This window comes from Carcharhinus amblyrhynchos, chromosome 18, assembly GCF_965287045.1.
Source record: "Carcharhinus amblyrhynchos chromosome 18, sCarAmb.v2.hapA, whole genome shotgun sequence".
Taxonomy (NCBI): domain Eukaryota; kingdom Metazoa; phylum Chordata; class Chondrichthyes; order Carcharhiniformes; family Carcharhinidae; genus Carcharhinus; species Carcharhinus amblyrhynchos.
Genome location: NC_137341.1, coordinates 16,482,974 through 16,505,290, shown reverse-complemented (window position 1 = coordinate 16,505,290; position 22,317 = coordinate 16,482,974). Strand labels below are relative to the sequence as shown.

Below are 22,317 nucleotides of genomic sequence, written 5' to 3'. Positions count from 1 at the left end.
AGAACATTCAAAAAGTTAACAGCATGCAGATGTGCAACTGTCTTTTGTTCACATACCCAGTAAAACATATAAGCTTCTCTATTGCCCTGTTTAATTCTAGGTCACGAGTAAGAAACTATCTAATTGGTGTGTAAAGGCAGGGTAGCACCTCTCATAGGTGAGTTCATCCTGTATTAATCCTAACCTTCACACAGCTTTCATCTGTGGCTCTATGTATTTGTGAGCATACGACAGCAGTCACACCTGGTAAACTGCTTGGACTGGTGGGTCAAACCAGGTGAGGGTAGCCAATGGATCACCTCCCCTCAGTAGCTTAGATCTACCCTGGCGCAGGAAGAATGGTTCTCTTGGAGTGGGCAAATCTAAGATTAATGGTCTTGAAGGCAAGTCAGTGCAATGTTGTGGAATGTGTAGAATTTGACAAGACACTGATGATGTCCTGGTCAGCTGCTGCATCCAGATCTACCTCCAGCCATTTATAACCGTCCTATCACTGAACAAGGATAAGTCAGAACGATGGAGTAGACAGATACATAGATCATGGCCAGCACTGAATTGTGATGATGACAATACAAAGAAAATAAGCAATTATAATTCATAACACAGTTACAGACAATTAAAATGAAAATTCAGCACACAATAATAATGGGATTGCACATTGCAAACATTTAAATATGCAAACAATTACAGTACCTTGTAAAATGTAAGCCTCCTCAAGCCCAGGATAAAAATGAAGTGTCTACTACACTCTGAGTTTTGTACGAAAGTCAATATATGTTCTCAGGTTGAGTTCAACAAATTTTCAATCATTTACATAATACTTATGACTTTTATAAAGTCGAGGATTGGGCAGGCTCGTGATCTAATTGTTCTGTCTCTTATTTGCAGAATGGTGTCTTTTCTCCTTAATTCTGTCACACATTTACTTTTGTATGGTTGTAGTGAGATAGTGGTAATGGGAGGTGGATTTTAAGAGTTCTCTAGCAAAGTTCAGACAGAATGTGTTTTGCCTTTCAGCAAGGCAACACCTTCAGTTATCTGATTGCGTCAGAGTAGCTTTGGTATGTGTTGCCCACAATAGATCAGATGCCCATTTCTGAACTCTTTCAAGTTTGTTCAAATGCACTTCGGTAAGTTCAGCAATTCTAGCCATAATTCAATTCACACCTAAGTCACACTCATCATCTCCCTAGCATCCTTCATCCAATATCCATCACAAGTCCTCTGGTGAAAGTGAACAACATTAGAACAGGCGTAATAGATTCACTGGGAGCTGTAGCTCACAGAGATGGCTCAAGCCATAAGGCTGTTTTCACTGGAAAAGCAGAAGTGAAATTCAACAGCCTGAGTGACTGAGCAGCCTTTTCCAAGACCATACATATTAGTGTTATTGCTTGAAATGGTAATAATTTTAAATAAGACAGCATGACTCTCCCCAGAGGATGAGAAAACCCCCAGATAGTAGGTAGCAAATACTCTGCCATTTTTGTGGTTGCAAGATGAATGTACTGTCTTGTCCATTTGGCCAACAATGCAGCTTTTGCACCACAGTCCCCCAACTACAAGAAAGATCCAGATTACACGTGCGATGGTTGTTCTCAAGATGCAGAACCCAACTTTGATGTAAATGAGTTCCAGTACCAGCAGGATGTGGATTGTGGATGTTCAGTTCTCAGATCAGATTTTCTCTTGGCTGTTAATGAGATGTCCAGCAAAGGCCCAGCATTTCCACACACAAGGACTAAAAAACACATAGGTGAATTAATTCAGCTTCGTTCTTGCAACCATTCGTTGGTGACCAAGCAGAGAGGGGGAAGAGTTCAGCAGCCCATCTACTCAACCGTGGCACAACTGAGGGGGGTCCTGCAAACCATTTAATAGTATCTCCATAGCTAAGAACAGGCTGTTGTTCCATATTCAAAATGAAGGATTTTCTAAATAAAAGCTACCAAACAAAACATGCTAGTAACATGGTGTTGAAAGCTACAAAAAATAATCTTCCCTTCCTGGCAATTGCTTGCTTCAAACAATTGTGTAACGACAAAACAAACAAATGAACTAAACTCATAACTTTAATTCAAAGTTAAAAAGGACATTGCTTAAAAGCGCAAAGAGAAAATGGGAGAAATAAAAGAATAGATCAAACTTGTATACCAATAGTAATATAACGTATTTCAACTCTGATAAATAGACATAGTTTAAGTTTAGAAGGCTTTGTGTCGCAGAAACCCTACAGTGCAGAAGCAGGCCATTCAGCCCATCAAGTCTGCACTGACTCAGCATTTTACGCACTGTCCGCCCAATCCCCACAACACCTAATCCTTTCACAACTTGGGACACGAAGGGGATAGTTAGCAAGGCCAATCCACCTGACCTGCACATCTTCAGACTAGGGGAGAATGAAAATTAGATCTCTTTGGTTCCAATATCACTAATTTAAGATGCTGCTCATCAAGAGACAAAGAAGTAGTAGTTCCTTTTACACAAATATTTTCAAGTCCAGGTATTTTCAATATCACATTGGAAACTAAAATTCACTGTTGTAATATTGAACCCTAGTAGACTTGTTTATGTTTATATGCCAACTTGGTACCTAGAATTTACTGGCAGCATAATAATGAGTGTCAGGCCTGAAGCTGACATCGATACATGGGCAGGGTGCTTCTCAGTTTGCCACCCATTGCAGATGGAAGTCAAAGGTCACATCCCATACAGTACAGAAGGGGGCCATTCTCACTGCTGGCTCTCCAAAAGACAAATGTAGTTCACCCTGCCCTTGCAGTGTTCCTTTTTAAATTTTTTGTTTTCTAAACTGTTATATACTGGCCCTAACAATTATATATTATTTTAAAAATCATTGTGCATTCTGCTTCCCCTTTTATTACTGTTACCTGTCCAAAAATTCTCCTAACCTCTCCCTTCATTTTTAATTACCTTAAATATATGCTTTGTGGCTACTGATTGGCTTATCAACCAGTGAAAATTATTTTTTCCCTAATTTACTTTAAGATCTCTTAATTTTGAATCGCCCATTGGATTTCTTGTTCTGAATAAAATGAACCCTAATTTCTCCAATCTCTTCTAATAAAATTCTTAAATCTGTTCTGTGCAATCATCATTATCCCCTCTTAAAACTAAGATACCCTTAACTAGACACAATGGATATAGGTTCCCACTAAGTTATCAGCACATTTCACTCGAAATCCTGCAAACCAGCATTTAAAAAATCATGGAATTTAAAGTGCAAGTTATGTTGCGGGCAATTGAGTATCTGCAATGTTCTGTACCAGCTTAAAACAAAACATTACACTGAAAGCCAGACCCTCCTACAAAACTGGACACATCCCTATATGGGTAGCTGAGTTTCACACATCAATGGGTTTAGAAAGTACTTCACTGGCTGTGATGCAATTTGAGATGTCCTGAGATCATCAGAGGCACTATATCAATAGAAAGCTTCCCTTCTTCAGATTATCATATTAATTAAATGTTGTTTCAGATCAAAGAATTTGAGACTTCTTCTGTCAACTTTATTTTAGTCTTGACAGGATAGTGAGTTTCCACTAATCGTGCCCTTTATGTCTTGCTTTAGCATATTAGGTGGCACTCTAAAAACTTTTAGGCACATTAAACATTGCTTAATGTTTAAGGAACTGGCCAGTGTACAGCTTTGAAAGTCAGGCTATTCACAGGTTTTGGATGACAGATTAAAAATGCTTAATTTTTGCTAAACCCAATTTCAGTTATATTAATAAAACAGCACTGGCTTGCCATGCTTAAATAAAACAAGGAATGTTTTAATGCAAGGCACTAATTGACTTAATACATTCTAAACCATTGTCACATGGTGCGGGTTCTCATAAAACTTTACATTTGCAGTTATGCAAATGGGTTTGAGCCAAAATTTGAATCATAACTTCACTTTGGAGACCAAGTGCAATTTTGCATAGATTGTTGATTGCACCCGAAGCAGAAAGTCTACCCCACTACTCGAAGTGCAGCCTAACTAATATCCAATATCAGCTTTGCTACATGAAGTTGGTAGCTGAGTTTCACACATCAGTGGGTTCAGAAAGTACTTCACTAGCTATAATGCAATTTGGGATGTCCTGAGATCATGAGAGGCGCTATATCAATAGAAAGCTTCCCTTCTTCAGATTATCATATTAATTAAATGTTATTTCAGACCAAAGAATTTGAGACTTCTTCTGTCAACTTTATTTTAGTCTTGACAGGTTCAAATTTACTTATTTGAATGCCCATGGTAAGTAAATAATCAGATTAGATGATTGAGGATTGGGCTAGTAATAATACTCAATTTACTTTGTGGTTACCATTCAGACAGTTGAATGCTTGTTAACAGGTAAATTATACTTCATTTTACAGTACTACAAATGACACTGTTTATTGAAACATGCTGTGTGAAAGCCATTTATACAATAACTGCATTCTGCAAACACACACTAAGTGCAACGACCACGTCAGAATGTCATTCTGAGAACATTTGTGACTCCGGCTAGCCTAACCCAGTCATGGCTTTCGTGCTTACTGGCTCCGTGGTTAGATTTGCGAGTGGTCCAAAAAATTATATGCCACATCTGGCAGGCGCAAATCCTCTGCATGCCGTAGTGTCCATCACAAACAACTATGTGCGGTTGGTTTCCATGTGACTCATTCACGGACAGAGAACAAAAGAAAGCTGAAATTATAGCATTTTAAACTCGGAGGGTTTCCTCAAGCCTTTTATTCATTGCAGCAATTCCTTTAATAACTTCTGACATTATGACAAGAATTTGAAAACTACTGTGGCATTTCTCAAACTGTTGATTCCCCCATCCAGGAACAAAAGCTGTAATTTCTTATGATCATAACCAGACATAATGAGAAAGTTCCGCTTGGTCAAAAAGGTCAGGCTACAGCTGATTGACCTTCAGCTGAAGTATTTATGAGAACATTAAACTCAGCTCCTGGAGTTTTGAGGTTGATTCCAGAGAGGTTTGTAAGGAGTTTACAATTATTTTTAAGTTTTCAGTTGGAGCTGTGCGGTTTTCAGTTGTTCAGAAAGATTACTTGAGAGCAATTTTCTAAAGAGCCCTCTTTCAGGTTGGGTTCTTCTGGGGGAACCAATCGTGGAACTGGCAGCAACAGAAAATCTGGAAGAGGGCAGGAAAGCAAGAAACAATTTCCATTTACATTGCACATTTCACAACCCAAAGTGTTTCATAGTCAATTTAGTACTGTAACTAAAGTGTAGTCACTGTCAGAATGTAAGACAGGAGTCAGCCAGTTTGCCTACTGTAATAATATGGTGTGCCACAATGGTAGGAGGCAATTTCACCTTACAACTGTCCAACTAGCTGATTGTGTGTCATCTTGCTGTAAACAAGTGAATCATCACATTGCAGCTTTCAAATTCAATTTTACACTGTTGCAAGACAATTCTCAGAAAGATTCAATACAATGAGAAAATTAGGACGAACAAAAGCCTCATCAAACCAATGATTTTGCATATTTAGTGTTTGTAGATAGCTTCATTAGAATCCAATGAATTAGCACTCCCAGAAGGGCTCAGTAAGTAAATGCAGGGTACATTGTAGAGCAGTCACAGAGGTCAGGAAGGTCCCAAACATACACTGATTTCATAGGAACGTGGCCTCTCAAGCTTATTACAGATTGCCATTCAATTTGATCAGAACTAATCTGACGATGAGCTGCAACTACCCACCTTGGTTCTGTAACACTTACCTAACAAAATTCTACCAACCTCAGTTTTCAAATTTTCAACTGACTCCCAGTCTTCACAGCTTTTGAGGGTGGAGAGCGTTCCAGATTTCCCCTCCTTTTTGTGTGAAAAAGTGCTGCCTGACAACTTTTCCATAAATAGTCCAGCTCTAATCTTAAGGTTATGCTTCAATGTTCTGGACTCCCTGCTAGAGGAAGTAATCATCATAGAGAGTCTTTAGTTGTCTTCAATGCCTTAGGTTAGTAAGGTGACAAATGGGCAAGGCTTTTTGCTGGCTAACCATAAAAAGGCCACATTTATGAATTTCCAAACAATTGCCTTAAGTTCTCTATTCGTAAGTGCTTAATGTTTTTCTAAGAAGTGATTCATACTTTAATCAACAATCACTAACCAATAATTCAGCACAAAGCCTGTATATCCAAGTACTCTTTACATGAAATAGTCCAGACAGATACACAGGCTAAAAATCGAGAGGACTTTGAAAGCAGCAATCACAACTCAAATGGGTTAATTACAGTTACGCTTGTGTAGAACATTGTGCAAAATGATTCCAGAAATAGGCTATTTTGTCAGGTGAAAAATGTAGCAGTAAGACTGCACTGGACATTTCCATTGTGCCACAATGTGGACAAGTGCAGTATTGGATTGCAGCCTTTCTGCATGGGTAGCCTAGTAATACAGATAGCTCCCTGACATTAACCCACTTTAGTTAACACTGCCATTGTTGTGTCTCGATACCTGCCTTCCACATCATTGCACAGCGGCACAAACACAAAATGACCCATTTGTTCCCATAGCTCTCTCTAACATTTTTCATGATTTTATCTCCTAAACTTAGCTGGGAATTATTCACTACAAAGCTTGTGGATTACCTATGACAATGCAATTCCAGAAAGTACAACTTCAGGGCAACAGGCAAACGAGCAAAGTGAATTAAGAGCATCTAATGCAGCTCAACCTGTACCTAGCAGTACACTGAGACACTCTCCATCCAAACAACCCACCTTCATACAATCCAGTCAAAATATTTTCCAAGTTGAGTTCATTTCACAGGCTTGAACTAGGAATTATTTATTACAACTCTTGTGATAGTGTTTGGACCATCTTTCAGTGCTTTTAGAAAAGACTAAGCACTGATAGATTGGAAAAGGTTTGCAAGATAAAGTAGTAAGGGAAATGAAGAACATTCAAGCAAAAGATAGTTCAGTACCAAGTGGCAATTTCCTTTGTGTGTGTGTGTGTGTGTGTGTGTGTGTGTGTGTGTGTGTGTGTGTCTATGGGTGGGGGGGTGGGTGTATGGGTGGGTGGGGTGGGTGTATGGGTGGGTGGGGGGGTGGGTGTATGGGTGGGTGGGGGGGGGGGGGGAAGAAGCCTGAAGTAGCGTAGCCAAACCTAAAACATGTTGAATGACAAAGTAATAAAACAGAAAAAGGTCAGGAGCAAGATTCAATTAATAACTGGCCAGGGCCATGGAAAGTGCAGGAGTTAACTGAAAAAAATATGAGGCAAAGATAGCTCATTAGCAAAGATTAGAAAGAAAATTAAAATTGAATGCTAAAATATTATATAAACATAGGAACAAAAAGGGGTTTGCAAGGAAAAAGTTTAAGCCTAAGGGAAATTTACAAGTAGATACAGAAAGCATGGCAAAAACATCAAATACTTTGCATCTCACTTTCCAAAGGAAGCAGAAACTGCACAGGCTACACTAAAACAGGGAGTAAAAGTTATAGGTGGGATAACCAAAAGAGAAGATGCATTAAAGGATCATTAATGATAATTCACATGCTTAAAAATAAAAGTAAAGATAGAAATGGTAGAGGCATTGGTCACTTTTCAACCTTCATTGGATATAAAAGCTTTTTCAATTTGTTTGCAGGATATTAGCATCATTGGCAAGGCCAGTATTTGTTGCCAATTCAAACTGCTCAAAGCAGTGGCGGTGTTGACTTCTTGGATTGCTGCAACACAATCAGTGCTGTCGGAGAGGAAGTTTCATATTTTGACCCAGCAACAGTGATGGAACAATGAAATGGTTTCAACTCACGATGTTCTGTGACGTGGAGAGCAATTGTGTTTTCTTGCCTCTGCTACCCTTGTTCTTCCAGAGAGTAAAGGCCCGGGATTTGGAAGATGCTGAAGAAGTTTCAGCAAATTACTGCACTGCATCTTGTAGATAATACTGCTGCTGCTGTGCACTGCTGGTGAGGAGAGTGAATATTCAAGGTGGTGGTTGGAGGCACACTCAAGCAGACTGCTTTGTCCTGGATGGAACGAGTTTCTTGAGTGTTGTTGGAGCTGCACTCATCCAGACAAGTGGAGAATATTCCACCACACTCCTGACCAGTGCCTTGTAGATGGTAAACAGGCTTTGGGGAGTCAGAAAATGAGTTACTCACTATCGATCTCCCAGTCTCTGACCTACTCTTGCAACCACAGTATTTATACCAGTCCAGTTAATTTCTGGTCAATGCTTCAGTCGTGCTTTTTGCACAGACAGCTAGGCTCTCCTGTCATTGAGAATGGGGATATTCATGGAGCCTTCTCCTCCAGTTCATCATCTGCCACCACTCCCAACTGAATATGACAGTGTGCAGAGTTTTGATCTAATGTGTGCTTACGGAATTGCTTAGCTCTTTCTTTTGTATCATGATTCAGCTGTTTTAGCATTCATGCAATCTTACATTATAGCTTCAAAGATTGGTACCTCATTTTTGGATTTGCCTGGTTCTGTTCCTGGCATGCCATCCCATACCCATCAATGAGCTCATGTCTCCAAAGCATTTGTCAGGCCTTTTAATTATTAGTCCGGTAACATTACCAGTATGTTACCATTCTCATGCTAAAGAACTCAAGGCATTCAAGGAAGTAAGAGGAATAAACTAGGAAATTAGTCAGCCTAACATCAATAGTAGGGAAGTTATTGGAAACTATTGTCAGAGAAAAATTAAATTTTCATTTAGAAAAGCACAATTAGTTGTGTCTGACACGCTTCTTCGAATTTTTTGATCAGATAACAGAGAAAGTTGATCAAAGTACAGCAATATATATACGAACTTTTGGAAGACACTGAACTAAATTTCGTACAGAAAGTTTATTAAGAAGATGGAAGTTCATGGAATTAAGGAAAAAGTGAGTGAATGGATTTAGTGACAAGAAGCAAATGGTGGTGGTCAGTGGATGTTTTCCAGACTTATGTGGGAGGTGGTGGGGGCTGTTTGGTCCATCTGCATCTGCGTTCGCTCCTCAAACAGCATTTTGATTAGTTCCACTCCCTCTTCTTTCCCTAAAGCTCCACAAATTTCCCTTTTCAAATATTGAGCAAATTCCCTTTTGAAAGTTGCTAAGAAACTGCTTCCACCGCCCTTTCAGGCAGACCATTTAATGAACTGTTGAAACTTGATACTCAGGATTAACTGGAGAAGATTCTGCCTTAGATGTTTTTTAAAATCCTTATATATGTTATGGTTGATTTAAGAACTTCACCACCAAACCAAAGCTAGACAAAGTTTTGTTTTTCCTCCACAAGCACTTTTTGCACCTTTCAGAAAAAATGTCAAACATTTCACCAAGGGAGAGCCACTTAGACGTGAAAGGGATAATGTTGATAAACTGAGTTGCCAACTTACACGTAGCATGACCCTAGAAACAAAAGTCAGATGAGTTCATCTTTTTTGCCAAGATAATGAACAATCTCCTTAAACTTCCTTCATTAGCATAATGTAATTTTTAAACATCCATCTGAACCACTGGAACAGATAGCAATGTATCTCTCTGAAGGACTGTACCCCCAGCAGTATAATTATAGTCAGCCTGCATTCTGTGTTTCAGTCTTGGGCTTGAACCAACAATCTTCTAACTTCAAGGCAAGAGTGCTACCAATTACACTCAAGCTGAGACCTGGGTAGTAACTGATTCTATTCTTCATAAACTTATTGCTGTTACATACTACGAACAAACACTTTTTAACCACAAGTCCTCAGGCAGGTTATTTGGTGAAAGCTGAGTCCTGGGAGTGGCACATCGATGTTTTAACAGAACAAAACAAGGGCCTGGAGGGAACAATTAATAGGATAACTATAACTTCGAAAAACTCATCTGTGCTCCTCATCTCGGCACAAAGGCAAAACTTGCTGCAGACTATATTCCAAATAGAAAATTTAGAATTTGCACATGCAAATAGAGCAAAAACTGAACTTGTAAAGACTGCATACATCTGCTTATTGTATTAGAATTTTACAAAAAAAGCCACATTTTAAGAAGAAATTAATTTATCAGCAACTATCTTAAAAGTTTTTTGAGATTCTTTGTACCATTGAATAGGCACCTTGTTCCTCCTAATAGCAAAGAAATTTTTAAATTCCATATTTATCCTGCAACCTGAAGTTCACTTTTAGACAGGGTTTTCTTTATGGTTTTTGTGGTGAAGGGTGGTTGTTGTGTGGAATTAGTTGCCAGAGAAGGACCACCTTGCATCTTATAAATAATTCCTGGTACTGTAGGTGGCATGGTACACCACTGAAAGATATAAACAACCCTCCCTATCCATTGAACACTAGATCTCAATTGTAGTGCTGGAAAGAGATAATATCTCATCTTCTATCAAAACAGTTGAGATTAGTTCAATTTTTCACTCAGTCTACATTTACTTACAGGGTTAAACACAAAGTATTCAACTCCTAACTCAATCCCACAGTTTCACCAAATATGTATTTATGGTAAATATCTATTCTGAGAGAGTTGATGTCGACTCTAGTTTACTTATTTATTTATCTCAAGTAGACGTACATTCACACCGTAATGAAGTTACTGTGAAAATCCCCTGGTCGCCACACTCCAGCATCTGTTCGGGTACACTGCAGGAGAATTTTTAGCATGGCCAATTCATCTAACCCGCATAGCTTTCGACAAGGAAAGAAACCGGAGCACCCAAAGAAAACACATGCAGACTCAGGGAAAATGTGCAAACTCCACACAGACAGTGACCCAAGCCAGGAATTGAACCCGGGTCCCTGGCACTGTGAGGCAGCAGTGCTAACCACTGGGCCGCCACTTCTATGGGTCGAGTGGCCTCATTCTACGCTGTAGGCATTCTACGTGTACTCAAGTGAAACCCAAATTAATGCCTAATGATCAAGAATACACAATTAACAGTGCACAAATGTCTGATAATTTGCCGTAATGGCAACAATTAGTAGGAATAAGTCCTAGATCACGCTCACATACTATTGTCGCCAGGTTCAGAACACAGAAAAGGGTCTGTCCCACATAGATAATTCTTGTGAGTATTGATTCTAAGTATTACTGAAGGTTTCATCATATGGCCCACCCCCATGTCCCATTATTTGTCCCCTATACATTCACCTGCTTAGCCTTTCCCTGGAGAATTGGGAAGCAAGAGAACTTTGGGTGATGCTTGACGAATAAACAGCCCTTTTTTTGCCATCATCTACAGGTTTGTGACTAATAAACTGAAGCTTTCAAAGAAAATGATTTTTTTTTAAGTCCTTTTTATTCCCCAGATGACTTCTTCTAGGCATGCCCTCAAGAGTGTGCAGAGATTAATCTTCAATTCCTGGAGATTAAGGCAGCAGAAGAGATTTCTAATCATAAAGATATGACTGGACTATGGTGTCATGGGGAAGTAGTAATCCAGGCCAGTGGTGAGCTATTCCCAACGCACAGTTTTGGAAGCAAAAATGTGTTGATTCAAAGGAGCAACGGAAATATTGCATCTTTAAAATAAGTTCTCTTGATCTGCAACTGAATCAGGAGGACCCTGAGGGCTTCCTACAATCAAAGTAATTAAAAAATAACAAACTAGGCTGGAGTCAGAATTTGGATTTACCTCATGTCATCAACTACTGAGATAATTCAAGGGCTGCTAATGTATCATTTTCCCATTCACCAATTAAAAGTAGGAAAAAGGCGCTTGAGCAACTATACCACTGGACATGTCACTGTGGGAGTGTAAGAATGTTTAAATTCCTCCAGAGATTTCTTGATTGAGATTAACCACGGATATTGAAGACTGTGTAGTATACAAAGATGCCAGCATAGCCCATCTAATGTGGTCTGAACATAAGAACAGAATTAAGCCATTCAGCCTCTCTAGCTTGTTCTGTATTCCATCTTCATCCCAACTCCAACCTGGCTTCACATCCTTTTACACTGCTGCTAAAATCTATCAATACCAGCTTTAAAACTATTAATAGATCTTACAGTAACAAGTTTGAGGGAGGAGCTCCACAGTTTACAAAACTCGTGAACTTCTAAATGGTCTAGCTCTGATTTTAACATTGTTACCTTGCTCTCAACACCCCGCCAGCAGAAATAAAAATAAATTCTATCACCCAAAAAGTCCTAAAAACCTGAACCACCCCTTCACATTCTATATTCCAGGACTACAAGCCGAGATTATGTAATCTACCTGTATAAATGTAACTACAGTATTAGATCCAAAGGTAACATTCTGGTTAATCTATGCCATACTCCTTCCAAGGCCAAAATATCTTTAAAAAAGTGCAGTGACCATAACTCTTGTACAATACCCCAGGGTTCTGTTGAGTTGCAACAACACATTTTCCCCTTTATCTTGTACTGCTCCAGTTGCATGGGCTTACATTCCACCCATCAGCTTTTATAATTCAGTTTTACTCCTGACTACCATATTTTAGTGATCTGAATGCACGGGCCTCAATATCTCCTTGAATCTCCACTTCTATCTTTTCATCATTTTTGTTCCTGCAAGTATGTCCTCAAGCTTGTATTAAAATCCATCTGCCAGGGTTTTGCGCTATTATCGCACTAAGCCTCCTTATAGAGTTACGCTTCCAAATGCATGACTTACTATGTCATTTATTATTGACAAACATGGATATATTGCTTTCTGTTGTATTATCAGTCATTATAAATCCTGTGAGTAGTTGAGGACCGAGCACAATTCCTTGTCATTTATCCATACTCTGGTTAGGCAGTAACAATCTCCAAAGCAGAGATTTGCCTTCAATTCGGCAAGGGTCCAAGGCTTGGAATTACACTAGCCAGTAAAATCAACTTCAACTGCTGCAGAGGCAGTAAAATATCATGTACACCCACAGAATGCCATTGGAACCATAGGCACAAACATCTGAGGAGTGTAAACAGGAAGGAAATCTATCCTGCTTTTCATATGTAGAGTACAGCACAAGACTTAAGTTTGTGTACCTTTAGATAAGCTCAAAAACTGCAGGTTCAAGATGCAGAGTTTTGGTTCTTTTCTCAAAAGCTATGACCGACACCTTTCCACCTTATACCTGAACTGGAAATTTCTCAGCATGAACAGTATTTCGGTCTGAAACAAAAAATTTCTCTTTCTTAGCAGTAGTATTCCTCACCATGATGAATGCAATACTCAGAAAAAGATTAGCACTAAATGCTGTCAGAAACGGAATATTTCAGCATTAATAACGGAGGCACAGTGATAAGCACCACTGCCTCATAGTGCCAGGGGGCCGGGTTCAATTCCCAGCTCGGGTCACTGTCTGTGAGGAGTCTGAACATTCTCCCACGTCTGCGTGGGTTTCCTCCAGCTGCTCCAGTTGCCTCCCACAGTCCGAAAGACGTGCTGATTAGGTGCATTGGCCATCACAAATCCTCCCTTAGTGTAGTCCAACAGGCACTGGAGTGTCATAACTAGGGGATTTTCACAGTACCTTCAATGTAATGTTAATGTAAGCCTACTTGTGACACTAATAAATAAAGTTAAAACTAATAATTGGATTTGTTTCAATTGTGGTTGAAGTTTCACTATTCTTTTCTGCCTCTGGCTCCTTCTAGGTCCTGAGGACACATGGACTAAAGCAATGAACCTTTCAGTATATTTCTTTATTCATCATTTAAACCTTCTTGGTCAAAAACTAAATAAAGTAAGAGAATGTTTCTGGAAAAAGAAGAACATGACACTTTCTCATGTGCTAATATCAACAGAAGCAGGAAACAGAATGCAAATATTGCTTTGCATACTATTTTTTTAAAAGACCAGCTAGCCTTGATGTATGTAAATATTAGTGTAGTAATCATATCTAACTTGCAAAATATTCACATTTTTATCTGATCTTAGCTTTCCCATATAAACATATTGGCTGCTAATGCAAAATTAACATATTTTGTCGTGATCAGGTTGCTGAACTTAACAGAGGTCATTTTGTACCAGAGGAGACCTTGATTTCTTAAGCAAAAAAACAATGGAAAGCAAGGCCGTCTGTAATTTAAAAGCAAAATACTGCGAATGCTGGAAATCTGAAATAAAAACAGAAAATGCTGGAAAGACTCAGCAAGTCTGTCAGCAGCTTTGGAGAGAGAAACAGAGTTAACATTTCAAATCACGAACTATGAGGCCGCACGATGGCACAGTGGTTAGCATTGCTGCCTCATGGGTCCCTGGAACTACGATCAATTCCGGCCTTGGATGACCATGTGGAGTTTACACATTCTCCCCACATCTGCGTCCGTTTCCTCCCACCCTCCAAAGATAGGTGGATTGGCCATGCTAAATTGCCCCTTAGTGTCCCAAGATATGTAGGTTAGATGAATTAGCCATGAGACATGAGTGAGATCAAAGAAATAGGGTGGGGAGAGAGCCTGGATCCGATACTCTGTCAGATTTGATGGGCCAAACGGCCCCATCTGCACTGAGGGGATTCTATGGACTCAAAACACTAAACTGTGATTCTCTCTCCACACACACTACCAGACCAGCATTTTTATTTGTCTGTAACTTGCTGCCCAAAATAACTCAATAATGCTTTAAAAAGGTAACCACAGAATGTCCAACTTCAACCATATTATCCAACTCCTCCATGCATCATCCATCAATGTAAGACTGAGTTAATTGTAGTAAGGTGCTTGATCTGAGAAGATCACATGCATGGTAAAATCTTCCCACCATTAGGAATGGGTACAATCTGCTGGTGGCTGCAAGGCATAAGCCTAGCAAGAACCAATCATATCAAAGTAAATACACAGAGGATAGGCAGTACACTTAAACACAAGTCAAAAAAAACTTGAGATGAAGTAATCCAAACCACTTTAAAAGTTGTATCTGAAAGTTTAAGTAGCAGTAATGGTGAATAATCAAAGTGAAAGTTTTGTTAAGCAAAGCTGTGAAGGAGACAAGCAAGCCGGGCCTCAAAGATAGTAATCAACAGATTACTCTTGGTGCCACAAACTAGTGAGTATTAAAAAACCCAAAAAGAAGAGCAGGTGAATCTGTCGCAGGACAGATGGTGCAGGAGGGAGGAATTTAAATTACCTGGATATTAGAACCAAAGTGGAGGGATGGGATCTGTCCAGACCAGACGAGTTGTATTTCAACAGAACTGGAATTAATTACCATTACGGGAAGATTTGCTCATACTGTTGGGGGAATTTTCAGATAACTTGGTAGGGGGGTGAGAACCAGGATGTAGCAGTGGAAAGAAGAAACAAGGTAAATAAAGAAAGAGACAGTTAGTACTAGAGTAAGAAATAGAAAAAATATTCAGTGGGGTCTGAATAAGATGGAATGCAGTAAGGTCCAACTTAGGTCATGTTTGTAAATGCACAAAGCATGGTAAATAAGCAGGCACAAATATGTTGCTACGGCAATAACAAAAATCTGGTTCAAAAAAGGTGGGTTACTAAATATTGGGTACTAAGTATTCCTGAACAATGAATTCAGGACAATGAAAAATATTGAAATTGTTGTCACATGATAGAAGCTAGTATATGATAGGAACTGCCTGGAAGTACATTATTGAGCTACAAAGACAACCCAGAGGATGTTAGTCTAGAATATGAAGACTAGAGGGAAGCCACCTCTCGTCCAGCACAAGATTGGACTTTGCCTGAAATCCACCATAGGCAGAGAAGTGGGGCTAATTTGTTTTATTTGTAGGATTACATTTCTTCAGGACAGGGGCTATATCACAACCTCAACTGAAAAACCAGGAACTTGATATTGTTTGGACTATTATTGTGAGGTAATTATTAGAAATGTTTGGCCTCCATTTTTTTATTCTATAATGAACTGAAAGAGAATTTTCAGGCCTGCAATATTTTTGATGACCATTTGAGAGAAACAGAGTGATATTGACTTTCAGGGCATTAATCTAAGTACATATCACATCTGTAGAAATCATCTTTTCGTATATTTGTTGTATATATTTTATTGAATTCAAATTTCTACTTCTACCGCTGTGGGATTCATCCCCAGAAAGTTACCCTGACTCTCTGAATTACTAGCCCAGTGACAATATCACTACGCCAACTCCCTTTTGTTAAGGTAACTGCCCATATTTTGGGCTGCCTTTAAAAAATGAAGTCTTCCGAATAAGTTTTATGGGCATATGAATGAGGTACATCAAATGGATCAAGTGACAGAAGGGGAACATTAGAGAGTAGGGATAATAAGATTTAAGTTAGCCATGAGAAAGTAGGAGTAGCAATACTTAATAGAGAAGGCCAATTTCAGTGAGTGAGAATAGATTTGTTGCAGGTAAATTGGAATTAAAGATTGACAGGCAAAACTGCAATAGAACATAGATTTACCTTGGAAGAGAAAATAGTTCTTCAGTGCGGTTGAGTATGTTCGAAAGGGGCAACCAAATCCAGAGCTTTCTGGATGACAAAAGAGAGTGCAAGAAAGATAAATGGAAAAAGGGTGCATAGTACAGATGTCAGACTGATAATACAAGTGAGATTATAGAAAGTTCAGAGGAAAAGTGAAAAAGGAAAAAGAGGGCCAAACAGAGTATGAAAAGAAGCTGGCAGCGAACATTAAAGGGAATGCTAAAGTCTTCTATCGGCTTATAAAATTGTAAGTGCATTAAGTGTAGAGATGAAGCCAGTTAGGGAGCAAAAAGGGGATCTACACATCAGATTGAAGGCATGGCTAAGGTAATAAAGGAGTACTTTGCATCTGTTTTTAGCATGGAAGAATATGCTGTCAAAGTCACAGTGAAAGAGAACACATTTGCGATACTGAATGAGCTAAAAACCAATGAAGAGGCTGTATTCAAAGTTGGTAAAACACTAGATTGCATGGGATGAAACGACGAGCAATAAGGAAGTAAGGTAGGAAGTTGCAGAGGTACTGGCCATAATCTTCCAATTCTCCTTAGATACGAAAGTTGTGTGAGCGAACTTGAGAACTTGAAACACTCTAAACACTTGTTTAACACAGGGTGTAAGGATAAACCCATCAACTACGGGCCAGTAGTTTAATTTTGGTGGGGGGAAAGCTTTTAGGTCAAATTATTCTCAAGTACCACAGATCGGCTAAGGCCTGTATTCTAGCAGGCATTGGCCTTTGGGAGCTACCAATCTTTTCCGTGCACCCTTTTCCTCTCTGAAGTCCTCAAATATGCAGCAGCCTCCCAAATCCCTATACATTTTCCCCAAACTCCATGATTGAATCCTTCAATCGAGTTTCTGTCTTTGCCACAGTCCTGAACAAGTACAAAGTTACAATGACTCGCAATTGTAAACTATCTATCCTCATCCATCTTTACTTATCTTTAGTCTTTGGCATAGTTAACCACACCTTCTTCCTCTCAAAGGTGCTCCATTGTCACCCAGCTTGGTAGGACTGCACTCACCTAGTTCCATTCTCAACTATCAAGATGCAGCCATAGACTAAGAATGGCTGCTCTTCCACTCCCTGGTATCACCAAGCATCTATCTTTGGCTCCTGTCTCCTTCTCATCAGCATGCTGCCCCCAGGTGACACCACCAGAAAAAACAATGTCATGTTCCATCAACTTGAGGTACTCCAAAACTCTCAGCCATCGGACTAACTTGCACCAAGTCCATGCATTTTATTACTCTGTGCTCCTGATTAAGTAAGATCTCAATTTTAAAATTCAATTCCTTATATCAAATTCCACCAAGGCTTTGCCACTGTGTCTTCTGCAACTTAGACCCTAAACCTCTCTGCCTCTCTTCTCTCACTCCCTTAGGCTCCTCAAAAATTCCGGTAATTTTCTGGTCATTGTTCCATATATTTCCATTTCAGGCTTGGTAACATTCATATGGAGCACAATGGAATGTTTACTATGCTGAAAGCATTATTTCAATGTTTGCTAATGTTGGTGCAATCAAATAAATTGTGGATCAAGTGTTGAAAAATGGGATTAGACTAGATAGTTGTTTGATGGCCAGCAGAGATGCAATGGGCTGAAGGGCCTCTTTTCCTGCTGCTAAAACACTGATTTCAGTATCTTTCATTTTTGGCTCAATTATTAGATTCAAAATCCAGTGTCCTCCAGATATTTGGCCAAAATCAATCATATTCTGTAAATTTGCAACTGATATTCTATTTATCTGCAATGCTACATCTAAAAGATATTAAAAATGTTTATGTCTGCTCATACTTCCTACCCAGTTTTTGCATCAAAAATTTCTACAGCCATACTTGCAACTGAAACTGCCTGTTTAGAACTTGTAATCACACATTTCCCTAGTGTCAACTGTTCTAAAAAAAAGGCACATTTTAATTTTGTGGTACACTTGAAGAGTCGGTTTCGTTATGAGCTGTTCCAATCCTACACTTTGTACTCGTGAATTAGTGAAATTTGCCCAGTGGACAAGTTAGATTCAAAGACCAGAGCTCAAGTTTCAATGGAGGTTGACACCGTAACAGAATTCACCAAATCAGCACCATCATGCCTCCATTTTGTTATTTATTTCAAATGCTAAAATTAATTGATGGAGAAATTTCAAAAGTAACAGTCTGGTCAATCTATTCTTCAAACTATTCTGTATCTTTGCTGCCTACTCTGAAACAGCACTTCAGGGGTTAAGTGAACTGGTGAAATGTCAGCAAGGTGGTTATGCATATCATAAGCTTAAATTGTAAATAGCTTGAAGTACACAAATACACTACTGTTACTGAGCTTTTCAGATGGAAATTTCACCCACATTCTGTGCTCCATTAGCACCAGGGCCTTTGTGTTTTAAGTTTGTTGTGCTGTATTGTAGAATTTTAAAATTGTACAGCACAGCAGGTCATTCATCACATGAAGCTGCAACAGCTCTTTCGAAGAACAATCCAGTGAGTCTGGCCTGCTCTTTCTGCACACCATAGAATCCCTGCAGTGCAGGAGAAGGCCATTTGGCCCATCAAGCCTGCACTGACAACAATCTCCCCAGGTCCTATTCTCGTAACCCCACTTATTTACTCTACTCGTCCCCCTGACCCCAAGGGGCAAATTAGTATGGCCAGTCAACGTAACCAGCACATCTTTGAACAGTGGGAGGAAACTGGAGCACCTGGAGGAAACCCACGCAGACACAGGGAGAACGTGCAAACTCCATGCAGACAGTCAGAATTAAACCCAGGTCCCGTGAGGCAGCAGTGCTAACCACTGTGCCACCGTGCCACCCATTCCCATCCAATTCCCTTTTGAAGGTTACTATTCATCAACCTATCAGTCTGTGTGTTACAAATGCAAACCACTCATTTAGTATGAGTTTTTTTTATCCTCATCATCTGGTTCTTTTGTAGTTTTCCACTACATTAGCACAGTTAAATTAATATGCCAAGTGAATGTGCGCCAAATGCTCCCCAACCTCCGCATTAAAATAAATGGGAAAAGGCCATTTGCCCCTCCAATGTCCCTAACTATTCTATCAAAACATAACTGCATTTCTACAACTTTTCCAAGCAGATTATTACAAACTTTTGGCTCAATTATTAACTTCAAAATCCACTGTCCTCTAGATATTTGGCCAAAATCAATTAATTCTGTTAATGTGCAACTGATGTTCTATTTATATGCAATGCTACATTGAAAAGATATTAAAAATGTTTATATCTTCCCATACTTCCTATCCACTTCCTGCATCAAAAATTCCTATTTGTCATCTTTAAGAACTACTGCTCTCATTTTTAAAAATTTGTCAATTTCTGCTTAAACCATAACATGCCACTTCGGAAAGAAAAATTGCTCACACAGTTAGCCTATCATAAAATTTAGATGCAACTGATTAGACTTTGATTTAAAAACTGTAGTAAAAGCCCCACATTTAAAAAAAAATCGTTTGATGAAAGCATCCTTAGATCAATCCAAGTTTTCCATTTTTCTCTGATATATCATACTATGTAAAGGTTGACAAAACACAGTTTTGTGATTCTGCCAACCATTAGCTCCCATCACCAATAGCCCAACAAATGAAAAAAGAGAGAGGCGTGAGGCAACAATAATCTGTAACACCTCTTTTTCACCAATTATTAAAGATACCTACCTGTTAAAACTTTGGTGTAAACAAAGCCTAATGTTCCTTGCAACATAGCTGCTAATGTACTATGTGGGAATACAAACACTTAAAACTTTATTTTAAAATGAGGTATGTTCTGACATGCCATGGTCAATGTACTGAGAATATATGCCAAAACAAACATCACACTTTACCCACAAATTAACCAATTTAAGTTCATGAAGTGCAACTGATCTCAGTATGTCTGGATCAGACTTCCAAATGCCTCAGAGAGGAGCTAAGCCAGGAAACTGCCAGGTTCAGTCCCCATTGTGTACTGGCAGTATGAGTCTGCAATTGACCTCAGCGCATTAAGATACAAGAAGAAAATCAGCATGGGTTCCAATTCCTGCTTTCTAACCAATGTTCTCTGCTGGAAATAGGCGAGTACAGATGATGGAATTGGACAAAATCAGGCTCAGTTTTTCATGTCTTCTCATGCTCCTATGGCATATTAATACTCAATATCAAGGCATCAAGAGGGCAATCAGATTCTTTGATGCCATACTCCAGCAAGGAGTCAACATCTCCATGCAAAAAGTGGGAATTAAGAAGTTATCAAGAAAAGCAATTAAAAATGCAAACTCACATTCAAGAACTACAAACAAAAGAAAACATGACACAAACATAAGGAAGCAACAAGTATGTACAAACAAACAGAATCTGGCAATATTTCCCACAAATAAACACTATGCCCCAGACCATACTAGCGGGTTATTTTCACTATTGGCCAAGGTGGAGGGGTAAAACCATGGAAGGGAAAACTGGATGAGTGTACAAATTGACCCACTACCTCTCTTTTTCCACCCCCCCCACACTGCCAAAAGTGAAAATTGACTAAGTATAAAATCTACCTTGGTACAGTTTCCCAACCTAACAAAACACTCTGCAACACCATATCAAAGCATACTTATGAATCACAAGAGTGCTGGGATAAATATCTTTTAAAATTACTGATTCTCCGCAGACTATATACACTAGACGATTGACTGTTACTGTCTAATTAGTGGTTACCATTAACACAACACTATTAGAGGTAATTGTAAAACATGTTTTTCTTGAGTTCCAAGGAACTTCTTCCATGTGAATTTTCCTGGCTGTCTGAAGCAAGGTGATCCAGTCAATTTTTAATACGAAGAAATTTCTCCTTATTTTTTCCTCACACCACTGAAATGTTATGCCCCACCTCTATTTGCAACAGTGGAAGAGGCAATAAAGAATATGATGGTGCGCACATTCTCAACATAGTGTGTGCTTGCTCAGTTGTCAAAGTGTGTAAACTATCAAATGCAATCAGGTAAACTGAAAAAAAATTACACTGCTAAGTCATGTAACTGACACTGTTTAAAATATTATGCAGTATTTAAAAAGTAACAAACAGAAAGTAGCATCATTAAAAAGTCACAATTCATTTTGAAAGAAAAAAGCTTTAATGGGAATTTATTTGGCTCTGAAGGCAGTTATATTGCAAATACCAAAAAGTAACAAACACAAGAAATGCAGTCATCTCCTGCAAAGCACTCTGACCAGGAACAATGGACTCAACATCACGCCATTGTTTTTTTACATTTTCATGTCGTGTAATAGCCAACACAGCAACAGGCTTTGTTAGACTACAGCATGCAAAGGCACACAAACTCTGATGCAGCATCATACATTCCCAGGTCAAATTCTGCGTGACCTCTGCAAACTCACATGGCAAATTCGGGCCAAGTGGTGCAAAAGTTTGGTCAAAGTCCAAAAACCATTTCTGCTACTAGTCTGGAAATGCTTTAAGTGTTTACAGGAGAGTGGAAGGTCAGAAATGTATCCAGTTCTGAACAAAGCAATGATCTGGCATCTTGTGCATCCCTGATTTTAAATGCTCCATCATTGAATCATAGAATCCCTACAGTGCAGAAGATGGCCATTTGACCCAATGTGCCTGCACTGACGACAATCCCATCCAGGCCTCTCCCTGTCACCCTACACATTTACCACGCTAATTCCCCCGACGAGGCAATTTTGCACAGCCAATCCATCAAAATTGTACATCTTTTGAGTGCGGGAGGAAACCAGAGAACCCAAAGGAAACCCATGCAGACAGGGGAGAATGTGAAAACTTCTCATCCAATTACCAGAGCTGGAATTGAACCCAGGTCTTTGGTGCTGTGAGTCAGCAGTGCTCACCACTGTGCCACCATGCCACCTCATTGGTGGCCACACCTTTAGTTGCTTAGACCACAAGCTCTGGGATATCCTCCCTCCACCTCACATCCATCCTTTAAGACACTTCTTACAGCCTACCTCTCTGACCA

The 22,317-nt window shown here is 39.3% G+C and overlaps 1 protein-coding gene across 2 annotated transcripts in view; it reads right to left on the bottom strand.

Moving 5' to 3' along the window:
* The window catches only part of lmf1 (lipase maturation factor 1), a 538,909-nt gene that overhangs the window by 394,633 nt on the left and 121,959 nt on the right, over nucleotides 1-22,317 (bottom strand). The gene's annotated exons all lie outside the window — the stretch shown is intronic.